Source organism: Triturus cristatus, chromosome 9 (genome assembly GCF_964204655.1).
Source record: "Triturus cristatus chromosome 9, aTriCri1.1, whole genome shotgun sequence".
In the NCBI taxonomy this organism is placed as follows: domain Eukaryota; kingdom Metazoa; phylum Chordata; class Amphibia; order Caudata; family Salamandridae; genus Triturus; species Triturus cristatus.
In genome coordinates this window covers 413,959,978-413,981,928 of record NC_140592.1, presented here as the reverse complement: position 1 = coordinate 413,981,928, position 21,951 = coordinate 413,959,978, and the positions used below count along the sequence as shown (strand labels likewise).

Genomic DNA, 21,951 nt, shown 5'->3' with positions numbered 1-21,951 from the left:
TCATATTATTTTTTAAAGTGCTCTGAGCTGGAGCTGTATGCTCTTCAGCTGGAGTGTGGAACCTCTTGTGGTTGATTTTGTGGCTGCACTTTGTGGCCAGAAAAAAAGGTAGAAGAAAAACTCAAAGAAGTGTTCAATTTTTTTTTTAAATGCTTTATTGAAAATATTTTATGACAATCAACTTTATTAAACATTGCTATGTGGTAATTTATTAAATATACATTTGATTGGGATATTAGTGACTATTTGACTTAGACAAGAGGTCTGCTTTAGATATGTTGATGTGCTGACCCCTTAATAAAGCTAATAAGCCCACTTTTTATATTTTAGAGCTTACACTCCTCATATTGTTACATTATATAGTCTGCCAAATGCATACAACCCCACTTCTGCGTGTAGCCAAAAGCTGTGCACAACAGAGGGTAGGGCATCCAGGGGGAGGGGTGGCATGACATGGCCATGCCCATCCCCACACTGTATGTGGTAGGATTTGGGGCACCTGCTGAGGTTTGAACACAGGGCCAGGCCTTATACCAAACTCTACACCCTGCATGCCAATGGATATCTTACTTTTTATGAAAATATCCACAGCAATTCACTGAAAACACCAGAGGTTAAGGCGATGGTATAGTTAGAAACTGTAATAATATGTTAGTTTACATTAAAAAAGCAAACTCATAAAAATCCACTAAAAAAAACAAAGGTTAAATGGATGTTATAGTTAGGTAAACATCTCAGTTAAACATACTATGCGATAAAAACAAAACTCACCAGTTAGAATTATCTCAAGTAACTATATTTTGTGCCCTTAAGTAACTATAACACACACACCCTAATTTAGTATGGCAAAATATGTGGTGCAGACTTTAGCTACCATTTAAGATTTAAGTGCAAGAAGTACTTCCTTAAAGCAAGATATAGACTGAGCATAACTAGTGTGAGTTGCAGTCATATCTTACAGATAGCTTGTGCCTTAATTCAAAGGCCTGTTACTAAAAATATGTGAGAAAAACTTAAGCTTCTCCTTATATAATACATTATTCAACTGTGGAAGTCTGTGTACATGCTGATGTGAAAGAGTTGTCATGCAGAAGTACAGATACTGTAAAAATGCAGATTTACAAAGTTGAGATATTTTCTCCCAAACGTTCACTTAAAATTCTGAGACATATATTGTTTTAGAATGTATAATGCATGGCTGACTCACTTGCAGAAACGTCAAATTATTGTCCGATTGTAAAGGTTCAGAAATTGATGTACTTCATTCTGCTCATTTTGGGAATATGTATACAGGATTTTTACATACTTGGGATGGTTGTCCATAGAACTGGGTAGTACGTGCCTTTATATTAGCTAAAGTATAGAAGTGAAACCGTTGACATACAATTCTATGCAGATGAGGTATTTAACAGACACATGTCATTAAGATAAATGATAATAAAACACTTTTTCAATGGTATTTCAAGTTTAATCAGTTGCTGGTTTCATGTATCTTTACAGACCTATTATATTTCTTATGCACCTCAGTTTCAGTAAAAAGAATATAACATCCACTTAATGTAAGTGATTTCACAGATATGCTTCATGGTCTACTTTTCGGCTTGTTATGAAAAGATGTGCACATGAGTACTGCAGATGTTATGAAATATTTAGTGTATGTGTATCTTCCACTATGAAAAGCTTATAGCAAATTGTCACATCCATTGAATTATGTCATCAATTATGTCATCAGTGGTATCATCAATGATGTAAACTGAGATGTAATCAGTGATGTCATCAATGATGCCATTTGGCATCACAAGTGATGCAAAATGTGTGGTCATAAGCAAAGCATGGCAGGGCACAAGTTATAGTTAGCGCATTAGACTGTAAATGGTAAATTGCAGTGTTTTTTTTTGTTTTTTTAAAGTTTGGGTCCGATTCACAGGATTCCTAACTTTACTACTCCTAAATGCACATTGTGAATACTGAAAGTCATAAAGATAGGATTTTGTCTCAGATTACTTTTGTGAATCAGGCCCTTTGTTTTTATGTTAGTACAGCAACTGACTATAACTTCACTTTAACCTTTATTTTTTCCAGTGAATTTCTAGGTTTGTTTAACGCAAGGTCATATTTTATTACCATACCTATCTATAATGTCACTTAACCTTTTGTTTTTTTCAGTGAATTCCTGTGAGCTTTTTATCATATTTATCCAACACTCCTACTGAGCACAGTTTTGGGCCATACAAACATGACGTTGGCCACAGGGCCTTTCCTGCAACCAGACTCTGCTCCAAATACCCCAAGGTGGGTAACCCTTCGCTGTGCATGGTGTTCTGCTGTGTGTGTGTATTGGCCTTAGTGTGTGGCTTGTGGTCAGGTACTGTGCCCATCACCCCACAGCCAGCAAACCCCACAATGCACACCGATCAGTCATGCACAGCATAGGGTATGGTGCATGGCCTGGCACCCAACTCTATCTGTAGAGAACTTCTTTTTTTGTGACTTTATTTTTGGAGGTTTTCACTCTTTTGTTTTTCAGTTCAAACATTATTACTGTATTTGCAGGAAGTTGCCACCCTTTGTTTTCATTAGGAGTCAGGAATTGTGTATTAGGTTCATTTTGTTCTGTCCTCTGTTTCTATTTTTGGAGAACACCTTTGGCAATGCGCCAACACCCTGCTGTGTACAGCCTGTAGCCATGCAGTGTTTGGGATTGGCATTGCACCCAATATCATGTGGGTGTCAAAAGCCCACACAGCCCACCCTACATCTTTGACATTTTAAACAATATTTATTTGGTATAGCAGAACCCCTGTGGCACCGCCACCAAGTCTCAACCCCCTGTACCATGAGACTAGGCAAGCTTCTGTTTGTGAAGCTTGTTAAAGTGCCTCCTGCGGAACCAAATTGAGGGACCGCAGCACAATTTTCAGTTTAATTTTGGGCATTTTCTTGTCCCCACAAGAAGTCGCTTATTTCTTTTGTACCTCTGCTTGCACTATGGTTTTGAGTGCAAGCCCTCAAGAGCTGCGGCATTTCTATGGTTCCCATTAAATAATGGCCAGTCTTTACTTTGTGGCGCACTTTCTGACATAGAGAGCACATCCCCTCCTGTGCACTAATTGGTTTGCCAGCTGGAAGGCCCAAAAAAGTATTAATAAAGAGAAAGAAAGATATAGAAATATCTGTCTTCATAGGAGACAGGCTGGGGAGTGGCATGCAAAACTGCCAAGCTGTCCAGTGAGACACTTTCAGACAGTTCTGGATTTTAGGACTACATCATTTTAATATTGTGAAAACACATATGATTAAAACTGGAAGCTAAATTACAAGTTTAAGAATGTAATGTGGAGTGGGCTAAGAAGCCAAGGTTGTCTTGCTGTGCCACACATGATAGGTGAAAGAAACATATACAGGATCCAGGCTCCAATCAGTAAGGCTGAGCCTATTCAAACAAAACCAGCAAGGGAGTGCCAATACTGATAATCCATTTAGTTTTTACTTTAGTTGGTGCCTAGAACAAATCTACAGCAACCATAAGCGATCTTTTGCTTAATTTTAATTTTATTGAAACTAATTTAACATTTTGAGGTTCCAAATTACTTCATTATTTGAAAAACCTAATTACTTTCATCAGGACAATATCTATAAAAACCAATCGAAAATGTATTCATCAAATCACTACACACATTCCACAAATCTTACTTCCTACTTTCATGTCACAATCAATCTACATTTATAATCCATACTGGACTACAGTCACACTAAAACCAAACACTCAAGAAAGCCTGGCCACAGTATTTTTCAAATTCAAATGCCAGGGGTCATCACCAAAAATCACCTATTGCAAACAATAATCCGTTATAATGCAAAAGCTACACATATCACATCATTGTCAATTTATTCAGTATAAATCATAATGCACAAAACTGTTATATGTATTAGCCCTAAGATTGTCTGGTGAACAATACGCAAGGTCGACGCGTTTCGAGCCCAATTGATGTGGGGCTCTCTTCAGGACCAAGATAACTGTAAAGACAAAGAACATAACCTTATTGACTGACCTTTACTTGCTCATTTTTTAAGTTTATTGATAACACAACACAACACCTCTAGTGCCTGCAAACTCACCTCTTACAACAACCAACTCTGTCTGCAAAATCAAAACACAGAAGAACAAATCTTTCAAGAAAGAGCCTAAAAAGAATAATTTTCCAAAGGCAGAATTCTTCATATGCTGTATTTTTTCAAAAAAGAGAAGGAATTATGATAGAGGAAGAAAGAAGGAGGGGACAAGGAAATGGTTAGACTGGTTTAAACCTGTTAACTGTTCACTTACATGTAAAAATGCAGATGTTGTCTAAATGGAAATGAATCCAATAATACTGTATAGAACTGTACAACTGTAGGCAGAATAATAACATTGCCTCAATCTACCATATCAATAAATGCCTTAATCAAACAACAAAGAGAAAAGGACCCTCGATTTTTACCTTTCGTAAATAAACGGCGTTTCCTTGAATGAACGCGGAATGGAATGGTTCCGCAAAGCGTGTGGCTTGCGATGACGTTTTTAATGTCTGCTTCTGCAAAATGCAAAATTTGACGGCCACAAATTAACATGAGTCCCGTTCGAAGGTGAAAAGCTGACACTTCAGTCAATTAAGGGATCACGTACCTCAAGCCTGCCTTCACTTCACCTTCGCACGTACATCTTAACACCTTTTCCGCGTTGCATGGCATGGAAGCACCGTCGTAAACATAAACGAAGGGGCAGGCGAAAAATAGACTCGCCCATTGCATGTCGGGAAAGATGGAGTACCTCTGGGAACTGTAGTTTTTATAAAAAATCCTCAAGGAACAGCTTTCTCAGCCGCTGATTGAATATCTTTATTGATAGCAATACAAACGGCTGTTTTTTATAACCACTGTGAATGAATTTAGTAGTCTTTCTTCCTAAACCATAAAAATATGGCTAATGGATCACAAATCTGTGTTTAACTGTGAATAACAACCAATGTTAACCAAGGAACTGACATCCACCATGTATTACAGCAAAAGCACCAAGAACAGGACAACCTGCACCATAGTCCTATACCAATAACAAAAAATTACAAAAAGGCTTACTAATTAAATCCTTGTTAAATGATATTAAATATCTATACTCAGATAGTCATGTATAAAAAACATCTTGTAAAAATCCTCAATTATCGGAACCATCTCCATCATATTTAACCTTATTCCTCTAGTGCTTAGAAAAGATAAATACTTACAACCCCAATCACAAAATCCATTCCCTGACAAGAAAGCGGACTCATGATACCTTCACAGTTTATAAAGTTCCGACAACTCATTAAGACCATTCAGTGTCGTATTGAATTTCAAAATGAGCATTGCCTCACGCTGATTTAATTTTTGATTCATGTCTTCAGCTCTGGAGTCTGATTTGATTTTAGCAATGACAGTCCATTGTAGGTCTTTCTCAGTATGTCCTTTAGACTTCCAGTGATTAACCAGTAGCGCGGTTTCAACATTTCTTTTAATTCTTGTTTTATGTTGTGTTATTCTTTGCCGAACTTCTTGATTTTTTTTTACACATATAATTTGGGACATGGACATAAAACTCCATAGACGACAACTTTGGATTTACAATTGGTAAATGTGTCATGTTTCCAATGAACTCCATTATGGGAAAACAATGAACCTTCTATCGTCTGTTCACAGCACGTGCAGGTTCCGCATTTGTGATGTCCAATCACTGGTCCTAGTCCTACACAGTTCCTGATTGTTAATGTACTCACTTTTGGAAGCATTGCTCGAACCACATTGTTGGCTATACTTTTCTCTTTTTTGAAAGCAAATAAAGGACCTTCTTTAAGTGATTGGTCCAGATTTTTTATCAAATGCCAATTTTGGTGAATAATCTTCTTCAAAAGAATAGAATTAGGATAAAACGTGGAAACACAAACCAGTCTGTCAATAGATTTTTGCGATTTCTGTTGTAACAAAGACTCTCGTGGTGTCCACCACGGTTTCTTCATGGTATTTTTTACCAATTTTTTGGGGTATCCTCGATCAACTAATCTGCCGACTAAATTGGTGGCATGTAGAAAATATTCATCTTTAAAATAGCAATTATGGCGAATTCTCAAAAATTGGCAGAACGGTAAGTTTTGTTTCAAACTCCTCCAATGATTACTTGGGAAATGGAGAGCCTTGTTCCTGTCTGTGGGCTTTCTAAACAAAGTGGTCACAAGGCCTCCCGCAGATGGATACACTTCCACATCCAAGAAAGTCATGCGTGAGCTTGATTGATTTAAACTAAACTTGATATCCTCAGTTCTTGCGTTCAACCTATTGTGGGATAAGAAGCCAAGGTTGTCTTGCTGTGCCACACATGATAAGTGGACATACTGTAGTAATGCACATGAATCTGTAATGAGAATTATTTCCATCCCCTACAAATGGTAAGAAAAAACAATGTTGTGTGCCTGTGCCAATTCTTGACACACTCTATAGAATTCCTTAGACCTCATGCAGAACAGGAGTATCACCTTGCCATCTGAACAAGGGGAGCAGAAAGGTGATGTCCCATGAACCTCTATCAAATTGACCCAAAATTAATCCATGTTAGGAATAAAAGTTTAAAAAACCATGAACAGATCCCAGTATCCCTTTATTCTTGAATCTGTTGCGGTTATTGAAATATAAAAATAGGGTCAATTGGAGTATTTATGGTCCTATGACCCTAAAGCCAACGTGTTTCAGTCCTGTTTGGGCCTCGTTAGGTGCTGGACTTTCTTCAGGGCAACGTGATACCCTCCCTGGAAGGAACAGAAGGATATTCCCTATACTGCAGTTTATGTTAGGGCAGATAGCTGCTCCTTATCAGTTAGTGCAAGACAATTCTCTTTTTTATTTTCTCTTTTTTATTTTTCCCAAAGCCCGGGCCCACACCGAACTGGTCGTCAAGCAGGGCAGGACCCCAGGTGTATGTGTGACTACAGGGCTGCCCCTTGACAAAGCAAAGTGCCCAGAGATGAAATTCCTTCCCCATAGGAGGATGGAGTGATAAAGGAAAATGAATATAAAAAAAGATAATTGTCTTGCACTAACTGATGAGGAGCAGCTATCTGCCGTTACATAAACTGCAGTATAGGGAATATCCTTCTGCGCCTTCCAGGGAGGGTATCACATTGCCCTGAAGAAAGTCCAGGACCTCACGAGGCCCAAACAGGACTGAAACATGTTGCTTCAGGGTCATTGGACCATGACTAATCCATTTGACCCTATTTTTATATTTTAATAACCACAACAGATCCAAGAATAAAGGGATACTGGGATCTGTTTATGTTTTTTTAATCTTTAACCCCCTGGTCATTTTCTCACTAAGAGCTCCCTGCAATATGGTCGAGCCCACCCTGACTTATAGGGGTCAGGGTGACCCGATGATGAAGCATGACACCACTAGGGTGTGTGAGGGTAATTAAAACAAAAGGAATTATTTCCTTCCCCACTCCCTAGGGTGTCTCTTCAAGATAGGACTTCCCTCCAACACCCCACTAGGTGTCTACTATATAGAAATACCTGAATTTCGCCTACAAACTCCAGGAGCACTTTTTGTGTTTCAGTATCTTAAAATACAGGAGTGTGTACTCCCATGTGCATTGTCCTCTCAGCCCTCACGGCCAAAAAGGGAAAAGGGCTCTTTTACTTCTTTGCCTTAGTAGTGTATAGGAATGAAAGTGTCCCTGCCACACACACCGATATCCTTTTGGGTGTCCCCCACCCTTCCCCTAAGAGAGCACATGCACAGAAATCTGGACTATTATTTGATAAGCTTTTAGAATAAAATATAAGCTTTTATTAAAAGTCAAGCTAGTGTAGAATATATTCAAAATTATAGTATAATCAGTATGCTGGTGAGTAAGAATGAACAGAAAGTGAATGTAAAAACAACATAGTACTCTATATGATACCCTTACCTACAAAGTCTTTTCAAAGGAAAATACCACTGAAAAGGCAGCCATTAAGCTTGATGCTGTACATCACACACTTGTTTGGTGCAGCCAGGCTGTGTGCCAGGCCAGACTCAGTCTGCGAGAAACCAGAATGTTATCAGCCAGTCTTTTTGGAAGTGGAGAAAAGAGAAAGCTCCTTGGAATGAAGATGTGTCTCTCCACCTGAAAGACTCAAAGATCTTGCATCTGTACTGTTTTGTGTATCGTGAGACAGTAAACAGGTGATTTATATGGCAGTGCTAGACGTCTCCTCTGAATTGTTAAGTACCATCATACTTATGAGAAACTGCAAAGCGTAAGCTATGGAACTACTCTGATGTGAGGGAGAGGCAGGGCTGGCTTTAGGGCAGTGCACCCTGTGCGGCCGAACAGGGCCCTGAACTGTGGAGGGGGTGCTGACCTCAGGAGGGGGTGCTGTGCTTACAATAACTTATGATTGGAGAGACGAGGATGACTTTTACCCGGTGGTAGTGAGAGAATCCGAGAAGGCAGTCATGGGGTGGGGGGGCACCAAAAAGGATTGTCGCACCAGACGCCACCAGCAATAAAGCCGGCCCTGGGGAGAGGTGTGGCGCAGCGGCCAGAGAGGCTGACTTGTGGCGCGGGGCTCATGGTTTGATACCCAGCGGCAGCTCAGCTCTGCCCCCTGTGAGTCACTTAATCTCCCCGACAGCCCACAGCGCCTTGAAAAAACCTTACGGGGATCACACTTTACAAATATGGTTTATTATTATGACTATGTGAGCTAAAATTCCACCATCAAAATAAATAACATGTACAGAGCATATTGTAATCTAGTTCTTTGAAGAAATGCGATAAAAGCAAGCACTCCCATTACGTAATTGGAGGCCTGAGGCAATAAATGAAAGGTAAGCGGTGAATAATAGTATGGGCACCTAGCAAACAAAGTAGAAAGACAAAACGCAACAACAGCCTCAAAATGTATGCAGACATCCATGTGATTTTAATACTACTGCACACTTAAACCCGTAACTTGTGTGTGTTTAACAAAAGAATTAAGGGACTGGTTCAGAATATGGTGAATGGAGGAAATTGATGTCCAGTTCCCTAAACATGGGATTCCTTCTAACTATTTCGAGTCATAGTGCCAGGCATTGCTTTAAGTGGGATGAAAAAACTGGGGGTCTCTCAAAGAGGCATGGGCGATGTAATTAAGGATGTGGCTTATAAACACATAAGCTAAAAATCTGTGCTTAGCATAATCTGATATTCGACTGGTATTTTGCTGTTTCTGTCATTGCATCCAGATATATGATACAACAAGTAACATTAGACCTACAACAAGTCAGGACTATTGGCTTTGTCAATGGTTGTTAGCTGCATAAGATAAATAAGCAGCAACTATGGCTTTGTTGTATATAATATTGAAAATGCTTTAGTTCTGAAATGATGAGACTGTGAAAGAACTAAAATGAGTCTCTTTGAAGTTGCATCAAAGGCTTTAAGCAGTGGTACTGCTGCATAGTTGAGATATATTTTCAACCGGAGGCTGAGGGCAAAAAAGGGAGAGCCTGACAGGGACCCGCCTCAGCACCTGCTTTTAGGAACTGCTGTGTTGAGCACCGGCAGGACCCGGTCCACTTAAAGCCCTGGTGCTAGGTCTCTGACAGCAGAGCCTCAGCTAGCTTCGCTGTAAGAAACCTTTGACCAACAGTTCATTCACCTAAGGTCTGTCAGTCAATGTACCACTATTTAGGTCTGTAATTCCGTAGTATATTTTTACTATTTAGGAACACCTTAGAAAACCAAAGGAAACCTGATGGCCCTGTATGGGAAATAGAAGATATTACCCCCACCTGCTGGGAAAAACCTTTATGTACGTAAGGGCCACTATTTTATTGTTTTTCAATACCTCCTTTTGAGAAACCAAAACTTTGTTGAAGGGTTGCATCAAACATGCTGCCAGTTCCACAAAGCATGAATTCCTTTAAAAGGATTTACTGTGGGGGCAGTTCTGCTGAAGGCACAGAGATACCCAACTTGCTGGCGGGTGTCTCTGAGTATGGAGGGTATCTTCTGCTGTGGGAGGACAGGCCATTACCACTACTCACCTGGACAGGATGATCATACATCCTCTAAACTGTAAACCAGCCCTTAGGTCTTGTTGACTGTAGAAAGCTGGCCTATACAGCAAGATGCAACAAGCCTTGACACTGTAAGTTTCTTTCCCCTCTACATTTTGCGGTTTTCCTGAGGCAGTTTTAATTAATGTGAAAGGGAGTGAAAGGTGGAGCATTATCATGTCTGTTAAGTTCATAATTGGTATACATAAATGGACACAGATTTACATGCATACAGGCACAAATTAACACATGCCAACAAACATAAAGGCACCTGTGTAAACACAAAAGAAACACACCTTGAAACACGTAAGCATATCTATACCAACAAACATATAGCATCTATACTTTCATATTTGCATTAAAAACCCTCTTACCCAGAGACACACGAAAGCACAATTACAAGCATTCATGGACACAAAGACCAGCACATAAAAAGATGTCCATTGACCTACAAGCAACACAGAGAGGAACAAATGCAAACACAGGTGACGCACATGCAGTCACACACATGCGACCACAAACTACAGACGTATAGACAACTATGAATACAGGTTGATTGGTAATTCATGGCTGTACGACTGGGTGCTCAATAAAAGCGAGAATGTAAGTGCAACGCTGAACAACTAGATAAACATGATTGTGGGTGGATAAATGGACGTTTAGGTAAATAGTTTGGAATTATACATGGATTAAAAGATGAATGGATTAGAGTGTGGGTGGTATCTTGGATAGGTATATGACAGTGGGAGTAGAATTGTTTGGGGGCTGATTGCATGGATGTGGGTGGATTCATAAACAAATTGATGAACTTACGCAAATATTTAACAAATCATCTGGCATTAAACTATCAAGTATTCATCCATCCATGCACTTGTTCATGCATCAATCAGCTACTTATCCATTCTTTAATCAATCAATCAATCAATATTGTTTATTCAATGTTAAGAATAAACTCATAAAAGAGAAACACAGTATAAAACAGAGCACAAAGACCAGCATCGACACAAGTTACAATTACGCTTGCTTTAAGACCCCAGAAAGATAACATAAATGGAAAAAACATACTGTAGGTGTATTTAAAAACTGTAAATGCAATAATGCAGGTCTAACTTGGGTAAAATTCATAGGCTTTAAAAGTGGGCATATGAATTTAAATTGCAAGTGATTATATTGGTCATGACAATGTGTAAGGTGTCATTGACTGAAACATTATCACACAAGGGCATCTTTAAACCCTTGACACAGCCATGATTAAAATGCAATAATTGCGGGAATAAATTAAGGCTAAAACATGTCAATTGCCGTCGCTGGTGGGGAGACAAATTCCAGGTCAAATAGGGCTTCAGATCGCTCACAGTTTTCATCAGTATTGCGTGACACACTGAATGTTTGTGTAGAGCTATGGCCTCGCGGTCTGCTGCCATCATGTCTCTGAACACTTCAATGACCCATCTGAAATCGAGTTTAACTATGCTGCTTGGATTGGTATAGAGTTCAGGTCTACCAAAAGATTTCATATTAGAGGACGTACAACCCAGCAAGGGAATCAAGGAAGGCGTATCCATTTTCCAGCAATCTTGCTTGATTACTCTATTAAGACCAGGCTCATGCTCTGTCCAAATTGAAAGCCATTCGGTTAATCATGCAATCAATCAAATAATTTGTAAAGGGCACTACTTACCTGCAAGGGTTTCAAGGTGCTGAGGGTGGGGAGTGGGGGGTGCTGTTGCTACTGGTTGAACAGCCAGGTCTTGAGTCCTCTCCTGAAGGTTAGAAGGTCTTCGGTTTGTTGTAGGTTGAGGGGGAGGGTGTTCCAGGTCTTGGAGGCGCGGTGGGAGAAAGATCTGCCTCCAGCTGTGGTTCTACGGATGCGTAGGGCGATAGCCAGGGAGAGGTCTGTGGAGCGGAGTTTCCTGTTGGGTACGTAGAAGGAAAGTCGACTGTTGAGATAGGCTGGGCCTGTCTTGTGGAGTGCCTTATGTGCGTGGATCAGGAGCTTGAAGGAGATTCTTTTGTTGACGGGGAGCCAGTGCAGGTTCCTCAGGTGGGGGTGATGTGGTCGCGGCGCGGGACGTTGAGGATTAGGCGTGCAGGGGCATTCTGGATTCTTTGCAGTCTGTTGATGAGCTTGGTCGGGGTTCCGGCGTAGAGGGCGTTTCCGTAGTCGAGTCTGCTGCTGATTAGGGCCTGGGTGACTGTTTTCCTTGTGTCTGTCGAGATCCATCTGTAGATCTTGCAGAGCATATGGAGAGTGTTGAAGCAGGTGGAGGAGACAGCGTTGACTTGTTTGGTCATGGTGCGTTTCGAGTCGAGGATGACTCCCAGCTTGCGTGCGTGGTTGGTAGGTGCGGGGGTGTCCCCAGAGATGCGGGCCATCAGGAGTCGTCACATGCTGAGGGGATGGGCCCGAGGATGAGGATCTCTGTCTTGTCTGTATTCAGCTTAAGGCGGCTATCCTCCATCCAGTCGGCGATGGCCTTCATTCCCTGGTGGAGGTTGGTTTTGGCAGTGAGGGGGTCCTTGGTGAGGGAGAGGATCAGCTGCGTGTTGTCGGCGTAGGAGATTATGTTGAGGTCATGATGTCGGGCGATGCGTGTGAGAGGCGCCATGTAGACGTTGAACAGCGTCGGGCTGAGGGAGGATCACTGCGGGACGCCGCAAATGATCTCGGAGGCTTCGGATCGGAACGGGGGGAGGCGGACTCTCTGGGTTCTGCAGGAGAGGAAGGAGGAGGTCCAGTCCAGGGCCTTGTCTCGGATACCTGCGTCGTGGAGTCGTGTGCGTAGTGTGCGGTGGCAGCCGGTGTCGAAAGAGGCGGAGAGGTCCAGAAGGATGAGGGCCGCCATCTCGCCGTTGTCCAGTAGGATCCTGATGTCGTCTGTGGCTGCGATGAGGGCGGTCTCAGTGCTGTGGTTGCTGCGGAATCCTGACTGGGAGGGGTCGAGGATGCTGTTGTCTTTGAGGTAGCGGGTGAGCTGGATGTTGACTATCTTCTTGATGACCTTAGCTAGGAACAAATGCAGGGAGATGGGCCGGATGTTTTTGAGTTCGCTCGGGTCTGCCTTGGGTTTCTTCAGTAGGGCGTTGATCTCGGTGTGTTTCCAGCTCTCAGGGAAGGTCGCGGTCTCGAAGGAGAGGTTGATGTTGCGCAGGTGGGGTGCGATGGAGCTGCCGGCTTTGTTGAAGATGTGGTGTGGAAAAGGGTTAGATGGCGAGCCAGAGTGGATTGTGCCCATGGTCTTGATTGTGTCTTCGATGCTCACATTGGCCCAGGTTGTCAGGGGGTCGTGGTCGGTGGGGTGTGGTGGGTCCGGCATGTTCGGGCCTGATAGGGTCATCTGGGGGTTGAAGCTGTCGTGGATGTCGGCGATCTTGCGGTGGAAGAAGGTGGCGAGGGAGTCTGGGGTTGGAGAGTTCCTTCATGATGTTGAAGAGCTCCTTGCTGTTGTGTGCATTGTTGTTGAGGCGGTCTTTGAAGGAGGTCCTCTTGGCGGTCCTGATGAGGTGGTGGTGGTTGCAGATGGCGTTTTGTGGGCTGCGCGGCTGCCCAGCTACTTCTCGCTGTGCCATATGTTCTCCAACTTCCGGCAGGTGCGCTTTGATGCTAGGAGTTCCGGGGTGAACCAGTTGGCTCTCTTGCTGGTGTCTCTGAGGGTTTGTTTTTTCAGCGGGCTAAGGTGTTGGCGCAGTCGTCCATCCATCGTCTGAGGGTGCGTACACCATCGTCGGGGTTGGAGGGGTTGGTCGGTGGGTTGAGTGTGAGGTTTGGCTGTAGTTGTACTTCGGTGATTTTGCCCCAGCAGCGACGGGGATCTGTAGGGTGCGGTGAAGTGGATGCAGAGGTGGTCGGTCCAGGTGGGTTCAGCGACGTGGCTGAAGGAGACGTGGGGGCTTGAGGAGAAGATGGCGTCGAGCGTGTGTCCGGCTATGTGAGTCGGGGTCGTGACGAGCTGTTCCAGTCCGTGGTTGGCGAGGTTGTCTATCAGGGTGGAGGAGTTGCTGTCGTTGTTGTTCTCCAGATGGAAGTTCAGGTCTCTGAGGAGGATGTAGTCGGTGGAGGTCAGTGCGTGCGTGCTGATGAAGTCGGCGATGGTGTCGCAGAATTGTGCTCGGGTCCGGGTGGTCTGTAGATGAGGGTGCCTTTTAGGGTGGTCTTGGGGTCCGTGTGGATCTGGAAGTGCATGTGTTCAGCGGTGCTGAGAGTGTCGTCAGTGTTTGTTGAGACTCTGATGGTCTTCTTGTGGACGATGGCGATTCCTCCTCCGACTCCATTGGTGCGGTCTCTGCAGGCGATCTTGTATCCGTCGGGGGTGGCTATGGCGAAGTCTGGAGAGGAGGCTACGTTCATCCAGGTCTCGGTCAGGAAGGCGACGTCTGCTGACGCGGTGTCGAGTAGGTCCCAGAGCTCGATGGCATGTTTACGTGCGGAGCGGGTGTTGATCAGGATGCATCAGAGCTGGTTGTGTTCTGTCGTGGCGGGTGTCTCGGCGTCTTTAATGCAGGGGAAGCTGCAGTTCCGACAGGCGAAGGACCGTGGGTGCGCTTCGGGGCAGCCCTGCAGCAGGTGAGGGTCCATCCTGGGTTGATTGCGATGAGGGTGCTGGCGTCGTATTGGAGGCGGTCTTCATGGCTGGTGCGGGGGCCAGGGATTCTAGCCCTGAGCGCGGTCCAGGCGCGGAAGGGCGCAGACGGGCTTGCCTTAGGCGCGGCCGCCATTTAAGGGGAGGTGGGAGGGAGGACCAGCTGGGAGGTGGGAGGCGGGTACCAGTGGGTAGCGAATGAGCACAGATGGGTGCGGGCCGCAGGGGATGCAGCGGCAGGAACGGAAGCAGCGAGGGGGGCGAGCAGGCACAACAGGGGGCATGGGGTACAGAAGGCAAAAACGGGCAGCGGGGCACAGAGGGAGCAAAAGGGCACACAGGAGCACGGGGAACAGCAGGCAAAAAGGGGCAGCGAGGCACAGAAGGAGCAAAAGGGCACACAGGAGCATGGGGAACAGCAGGCAAAATGGGCAGTGGGGCACAGAAGGAGCAAAAGGGCACACAAGAGCATGGGGAACAGCAGGCAAAAATGGGCAGCAAAGCACAGATGGAAAAAAAGGGCACACAGGAGCACGGGGAACAGCAGGCAAAAATGGGCAGGGGGACACAGAAGGAACAAAAGGGCACACAGAGCAGAGGAAAACGGCAATGGGGCAACAAGGGCACTCAGAGAATACAGGTGGAGCTGGAGCGGGGGGAGCGACCTACCTGGCAAGGTCAAGGGTCGCTCTCCTCACCGCGCAGCAGCCGCCATTTAAGGGGAGGTGGGAGGGAGGAGCAGCTGGGAGGCGGAAGGCGGGTGGCAGGGGGCAGCGAATGGGCATGGAGGGGGGCGGGGCTACAGGGGATGCTGTGGCGGGAACGGGAGTGGCGAGGGGGGCGAGCAGGCACAACAGGGGGCATGGGGTACAGACGGCAAAAACAGGCAGCGGGGCACAGAAGGAGCAAAAGGGCACACAGGAGCACGGGGAACAGAAGGCAAAAATGGGCAGCGGGGCACAGAAGGAGCAAAAGGGCACACAGAAGCATGGGGAACAGCAGGCAAAAATGGGCAGCGGGGCACAGAAGGAGCAAAATGGCTCACAAGATCATGGAGAACAGCAGGCAAAAATGGGCAGCGGGGCACAGAAGGAACAAAAGGGCACACAGGAGCACGGGGAACAGCAGACAAAAATGGGCAGCGGGGCACAGAAGGAGCAAAAGGGCACACAGGATCACAGGGAATAGTAGGCAAAAATGGGCAGCGGGGCACAGAAGGAACAAAAGGGCACACAGAGCAGAGGAAAACGGCAATGGGGCAACAAGGGCACTCAGAGAATGCAGTTGGAGCTGCAGGGGGGGGAGTGACGCACTTGGCAAGGTCAAGGGTCGCTCTCCACAACGCGCAGCAGCCGCCATTTAAGGGGAGGTGGGAGGGAGGAGCAGCTGGGAGGTGAGAGACAGGTGGCAGGGGCAGCAAATGGGCACGTAGGGGGCGGGCCGCAGGGGATGCAGCGAAGGGAACAGGAGCGGCGAGGGGGGCAAGCAGGCACAACAGGGGGCACGGGGCACAGAAGGCAAAAACAGGCAGCGGGGAACAGGAGCAAAAGGGCACACAGGAGCACGGGGAACAGTAGGCAAAAATGGGCAGCGGGGCACAGAAGGAGCAAAAGGGCACACAGGAGCACGGGGAACAGCAGGCAAAAATGGGCAGCGGGGCACAGAAGGAGCAAAAGGGTACACAAGAGCACGGGAAACAGCAGACAAAAATGGGCAGCGGGGCACAGAAGGAGCAAAAGGGCACACAGGAGCACGGGGAACAGCAGGCAAAAATGGGCAGCGGGGCACAGAAGCAACAAAAGGGCACACAGAGCAGAGGAAAACGGCAATGGGGCAACAAGGGCACTCAGAGAATGCAGGTGGAGCTGCAGCGGGGTGAGCGACCTACCTGGCAAGGTCAAGGGTCACTCTCCTAACCGTGCAGCGGCCGCCATTTAAGGGGAAGTGGGAGGGAGGAGCAGCTGTGAGGCGGGAGGCGGGTGGCAGTGGGCAGCGAATAGGCATGGAGGGGGCGGGCCGCAGTGGATGCGGGGCGAGAACGGGAGCGGTGAGGGGGGGCGAGCAGGCACAACAGGGGGCACGGGGTACAGAAGGCAAAAACAGGCAGCGGGGTACGGAAGGAGCAAAAGGGCACACAGGAGCATGGGGAACAGCAGGCAAAATGGGCAGCGGGGCACAGAAGGAGCAAAAGGGCACACAGGAGCACGGGGAACAGCAAGCAAAAATGGGCAGCGGGGCACAGAAGGAGCGAAAGGGCACACAGGAGCATGGGGAACAGTAGGCCAAAATGGTCAGTGGGGCACAGAAGGAACAAAAAGGCACACAGAGCAGAGGAAAATGGCAATGGGGCAACAAGGGCACTCAGAGAATGCAGGTGGAGCTGCAGCGGGGTGAGCGACCTACCTGGCAAGGTCAAGGGTCACTCTCCTAACCGTGCAGCGGCCGCCATTTAAGGGGAAGTGGGAGGGAGGAGCAGCTGGGAGGCGGAGACAGGTGGCAGGGGGCAGCGAATGGGCACGGAGGGGGCGGGCCACAGGGGATGCAGCGGAGGGAACAGGAGCGGCGAGGGGGGCGAGCAGGCACAACAGGGGGCATAGGGTACAGAAGGCAAAAACAGGCAGCGGGGCACAGAAGGAGCAAAAGGGCACACAGGAGGATGGGGAACAGCAGTCAAAAATGGGCAGCGGGGCACAGAAGGAGCAAAAGGGCACACAGGAGCACGGGGAACAGCAGGTAAAAATGGGCAGCGGGGCACAGAAGGAGCAAAAGGGCACACAAGAGCACGGGCAACAGCAGGCAAAAATGGGCAGTGGGGCACAGAAGGAGCAGAAGGGCACACAGGAGCACGGGGAACAGCAGGCAAAAATGGGCAGCGGGGCACAGAAGGAGCAAAAGGGCACACAGGAGCATGGGGAACAGCAGGCAAAAATGGGCAGCGGGGCACAGAAGGAACAAAAGGGCACACAGAGCAGAGGAAAATGCCAATGGGGCAACAATGGCACTCAGAGAATGCAGGTGGAGCTGCAGCGGGGGAGCGACCTACCTGGCAAGGTCAAGGGTCGCTCTCCTAACCGTGCAGCGGCCACCATTTAAGGGGAAGTGGGAGGGAGGAGCAGCTGGGAGGTGGGAGGCGGGTGGCAGGGGGCAGCCAATAGGCATGGAGGGGGGCGAGCTGCAGGGGATGTGGGGCGGGAACGGGAGCGGCAAGGGGGGGCGAGCAGGCACAACAGGGGGCACGGGGTACAGAAGGCAAAAACGGGCAGCGGGGCACAGAAGGAGCAAAAGGGCACTCAGGAGCATGGGGAACAGCAGGCAAAAATGGGCAGCGGGGCACAGAAGGAGCAAAAGAGCACACAGGAGCACGGGGAACAGCAGGCAAAAATGGGCAGCGGGGCACAGAAGGAGCAAAAGGGCACACAAGAGCATGGGGAACAGCAGGCAAAAATGGGCAGCGGGGCACAGAAGGAGCAAATGGGCACACAGGAGCACGGGGAACAGCAGGCAAAAATGGACAGTGGGGAACAGAAGGAACAAAAGGGCACACAGAGCAGAGGAAAATGGCAATGGGGCAACAAGGGCACTCAGAGAATGCAGGTCGAGCTGCATCAGGGGGGAGCGACCTACCTGGCAAGGTCAAGGGTCGCTCTCCTCACTTCGTAGCGGGCGCCATTTAAGGGGAGGTGGGAGGGAGGAGCAGCTGGGAGGCGGGTGGCAGGGGGCAGCGAATGGGCACAGATGGGGGCGGGGCCGCAGGGGATGCAGTGGCAGGAATGGGAGCAGCGAGGGGGCAAGCAGGCACAACAGGGGGCACGGGGTACAGAAGGCAAAAATGGGCAGCAGGGCACAGAAGGAGCAAAAGAGCACACAGGAGCATGGGGAACAGCAGGCAAAAATGGGCACCGGAGCACAGAAGGAGCAAAAGGTCACACAGGAGCACGGGGAACAGCAGGCAAAAATGGCCAGCGGGGCACAGAAGGAGCAAAAGGACACACAAGAGCACAGGGAACAGCAGGCAAAAATGGGCAGCGGGGCACAGAAGGAACAAAAGGGCACACAAGAGCACGGGGAACAGCAGGCAAAAATGGGCAGCAGGGCACAGATGGAGCAAAAGCAGTCACCCAATTTTCCATTGACTGAAACACTAACTAGGAACATGACTATTGATGGCCCCTTAAATTGTGCTTCCGGCACTTGGATTGCATTTAGAGGGGCGCAATGGTTATATGATAAGGTTAGCTCCCTTCTCCTTTGTTACATTTCAGCAGGTAAAGTCAGGTGAAATTTAACAAGAGAAAAGGGTCTAGAATGTACTCGTACATGAGGAAATTGGTGTATAACCATCAAAAACTGCATGTTATTCCTTACAACAAGATAATAGTTGACAATTATTGCAACAGATGAATTTCAAACACTGCAGTGATTGATTTCATTGAATGCTACAGTTATCCCATCCGACCAGGGGTACTCATTATTTTCATCACACTTTTACCCATTCACCCATCCACACAACTAAACACATACATGCACTAATCAATAAAGAAGCACTTTTACTTATTGAATCAAATACCTATTGAATGGAGCAATATTTGAAGGAGCAAAAAGCAATCAATCCATCATTTGTTCTTTTTGCTTCAGTCACACTAAGTGGGAAGGGTATTCCCAGACGTCATCCCATGCTCCCTGCACCAATGGATTCAAACTAGCCTGGCTGATAAGGGGTGATACCTCAAAACCAGTGCCAGTATGCTTGTTTCCTGTCCAGGTAGGACCTGGCTTGGTAGTTCAGGTTGGACTGTTACCATGAGGTACAGGGTCAAGACTGATTTTCAAATCTCTGGGTCCAAACTGGGGTGGCGTGGTGAGCAAAATAATGATGGATTAAACCCAGATCTTTGTGACTGGGGTAAATATTTGCATTGTTCAACACTCTGTCCCCCATTTGTTCTTTTTGCTTTTGCTACCCTAAGTGGGAAGGGTATGTCCAGACCTGGGCCCTGCTTCTCTACCGCACTGGATTCAAGCTAGCCTGGCTGATGAGGGGTGAGACCCTAAAACCAGTCCCAGGATGCTTGTTTTCGGTCCAGGGAGAACTGACTTGGCAGTTTGAGTTGAACTGTTCCCAAAAGGAGCAGGGTCAAGACTGATTTGCATATGGCTGGGTCCAATCTGGGGTGGCATGGTGAGAACGAAAAACAATGGACAAAAACCATATCTTTGTGACGGGGGCCGAATGTTTGCATTGTTCAGCATTCTGTTCATCAGTGGTTGTTTTTGCTTTTTTCGCCTTAAGTAGGAAGGGTATGCCCAGACGTTTGTCCCATGCTCACTGCACCACTGGATAAAAACTAGCCTGGCCGATGACGGGTGATACCCCAAAACCAGTCCAAGGATGCTTGTTTCTGGTTTAGGGAGGACCTGGCTTTGCAGTTCAGGCTGGACTGTTTCCATTGAGGAGCAGGTTCAAGACTAATTTGCATATGGCTAGGTACAAACTGGGGTGGCGTGGTGAGCCAAACAAAGGATGGATTAAACGTCTTCTTTGTTTTTGTCTTTGTGACTGGGGGTGAATGGTTGCATTGTTCAGCATTTCACCAATTGTTTATTCTTTTTGCTTTTGTTGCCCTAAGTGGGAAGGGAATGCCCAGACGTGGGTCCCTTGCTTACTGTGCCACTGAATTCAAGCTAGCCTGGCTGATGAGAGGTGATACTCCGAAACTGGTCCCAGTATGCTTCTTTCCAGTCCAGGGAGGACCTGGATTGGCAGTTCGGGCTGGACTGTTCCCAAGAGGAGCAGGGTTAAGACTGATTTACATATGGCTGGGTCCAAACTGGGGTGGCGTGGTGAGCAAAAAAACAATGGATTGAGCCCAGATTTTTGTGAATGGGGTGAATGTTTGCATTGTTCAGCATTCCATCCATTGTTTATTCTTTTTGCTTTTGTTGCCGTAAGTGGGAAGTGTATGCCCAGACGTGGGTCCCTTGCTCACTGTGCCACTGCATTCAAGCTAGCCTGGCTGATGAGAGGTGATACTTTGAAACTGGTCCCAGGATGCTTCTTTCCAGTCCGTCCAGGGAGGACCTGGATTGGCAGTTCAGGCTGAACTGTTCCCAAGAGAGGCAGGGTTAAGACTGATTTGCATATGGCTGGGTCCAAATTAGGGGTGGACAGAATTTGTGTAGTCGCGCTACGCAGAGCTCCGCGAAATGGTAAAAAATCTCCGCGAGCACTCAGAGTTCCACGAACACACGGAATTGCTTGTTCCACCCGTTTGCAATGCTTTTTTCTTGTTCGAGAATGCTGTTGGCATCCTCGGGGCAAAATATCTTGCGAGCATGCCTTTTGAAAACGTGAACAAGCAAAAAATTCCACGAAGCCGCGGAACTTTTGGCAATTTCGCGTTCTCCGCGGAACGCAAAATTCCACAAATTCCACAAGTTCCGTCAGCGGAATGGAATTTACCGTCCAGGCCTAGTCCTAACTAGGGTGGCGTGGTGAGCAAAAACACAATGGATTAAACCCAGATCTTTGTGACTGGGAGAGAATGTTTGCATTTTTCATCATTCCATCCATCATTTGTTCTTTTTGCTTTTGTCACCCTATATGGGAAGGACATGTCCAGATGTGGGTCCAGTGCTCACTTCACCACTTGATTCAAGCTAGCCTTGCTAATGAGGGGTGATACCCCAAAACTGGTCCCAGGTTGCTCGTTTCCGGTCGGCGAGAACCTGACTTGGCAGTTCGGGGTGGACTGTTCCCATGAGGAGCAGGGTCAAGACTGATTTGCATATGGCTGGGTGCAAACTGGGGTGGTGTGGTGAGCAAAAGAACATCTAAAATCCAGATCTTTGTGACTGGGGATGAATGTTTGAATTGTTCACTATTCAGTACATCATTTGTTCTTTTTACTGTAATATTTATAGTAGGTCATTTCTAGAAGCAGTCCAAAGCATTGGAAAAAGACAAAATATTCTAAGAAATCATTGGAAACGGCAATTAAATTGAGATTAATGTTATTTAATGTGATTCTAAAATATTGTTAAGAAACACATTTAACCAGACTTACATTTCCAAATGTTTAGAAAGCATGATATTTGTAGCTCTGTGCTCCTTAGACATATTTATCTTGCTTCGTAGGAGTAAATCTCCATTTTGTTGCTATTCATCATTTCCGAGTAGAGATTTTTACCTAAGCCTAAATTTCCATGTCTCCCCCGTCTTAATAAGGGGATAGAGTATCCTTCGAATGAATTATAAGTGTAAAATTAACCTGTAACCTT

General features: G+C 46.6%; 1 protein-coding gene across 1 annotated transcript in view; it reads right to left on the bottom strand.

Moving 5' to 3' along the window:
* LOC146798065 (uncharacterized) overlaps positions 1 to 21,951 on the bottom strand; it is a 259,921-nt gene that overhangs the window by 213,383 nt on the left and 24,587 nt on the right. The window lies entirely within an intron of this gene.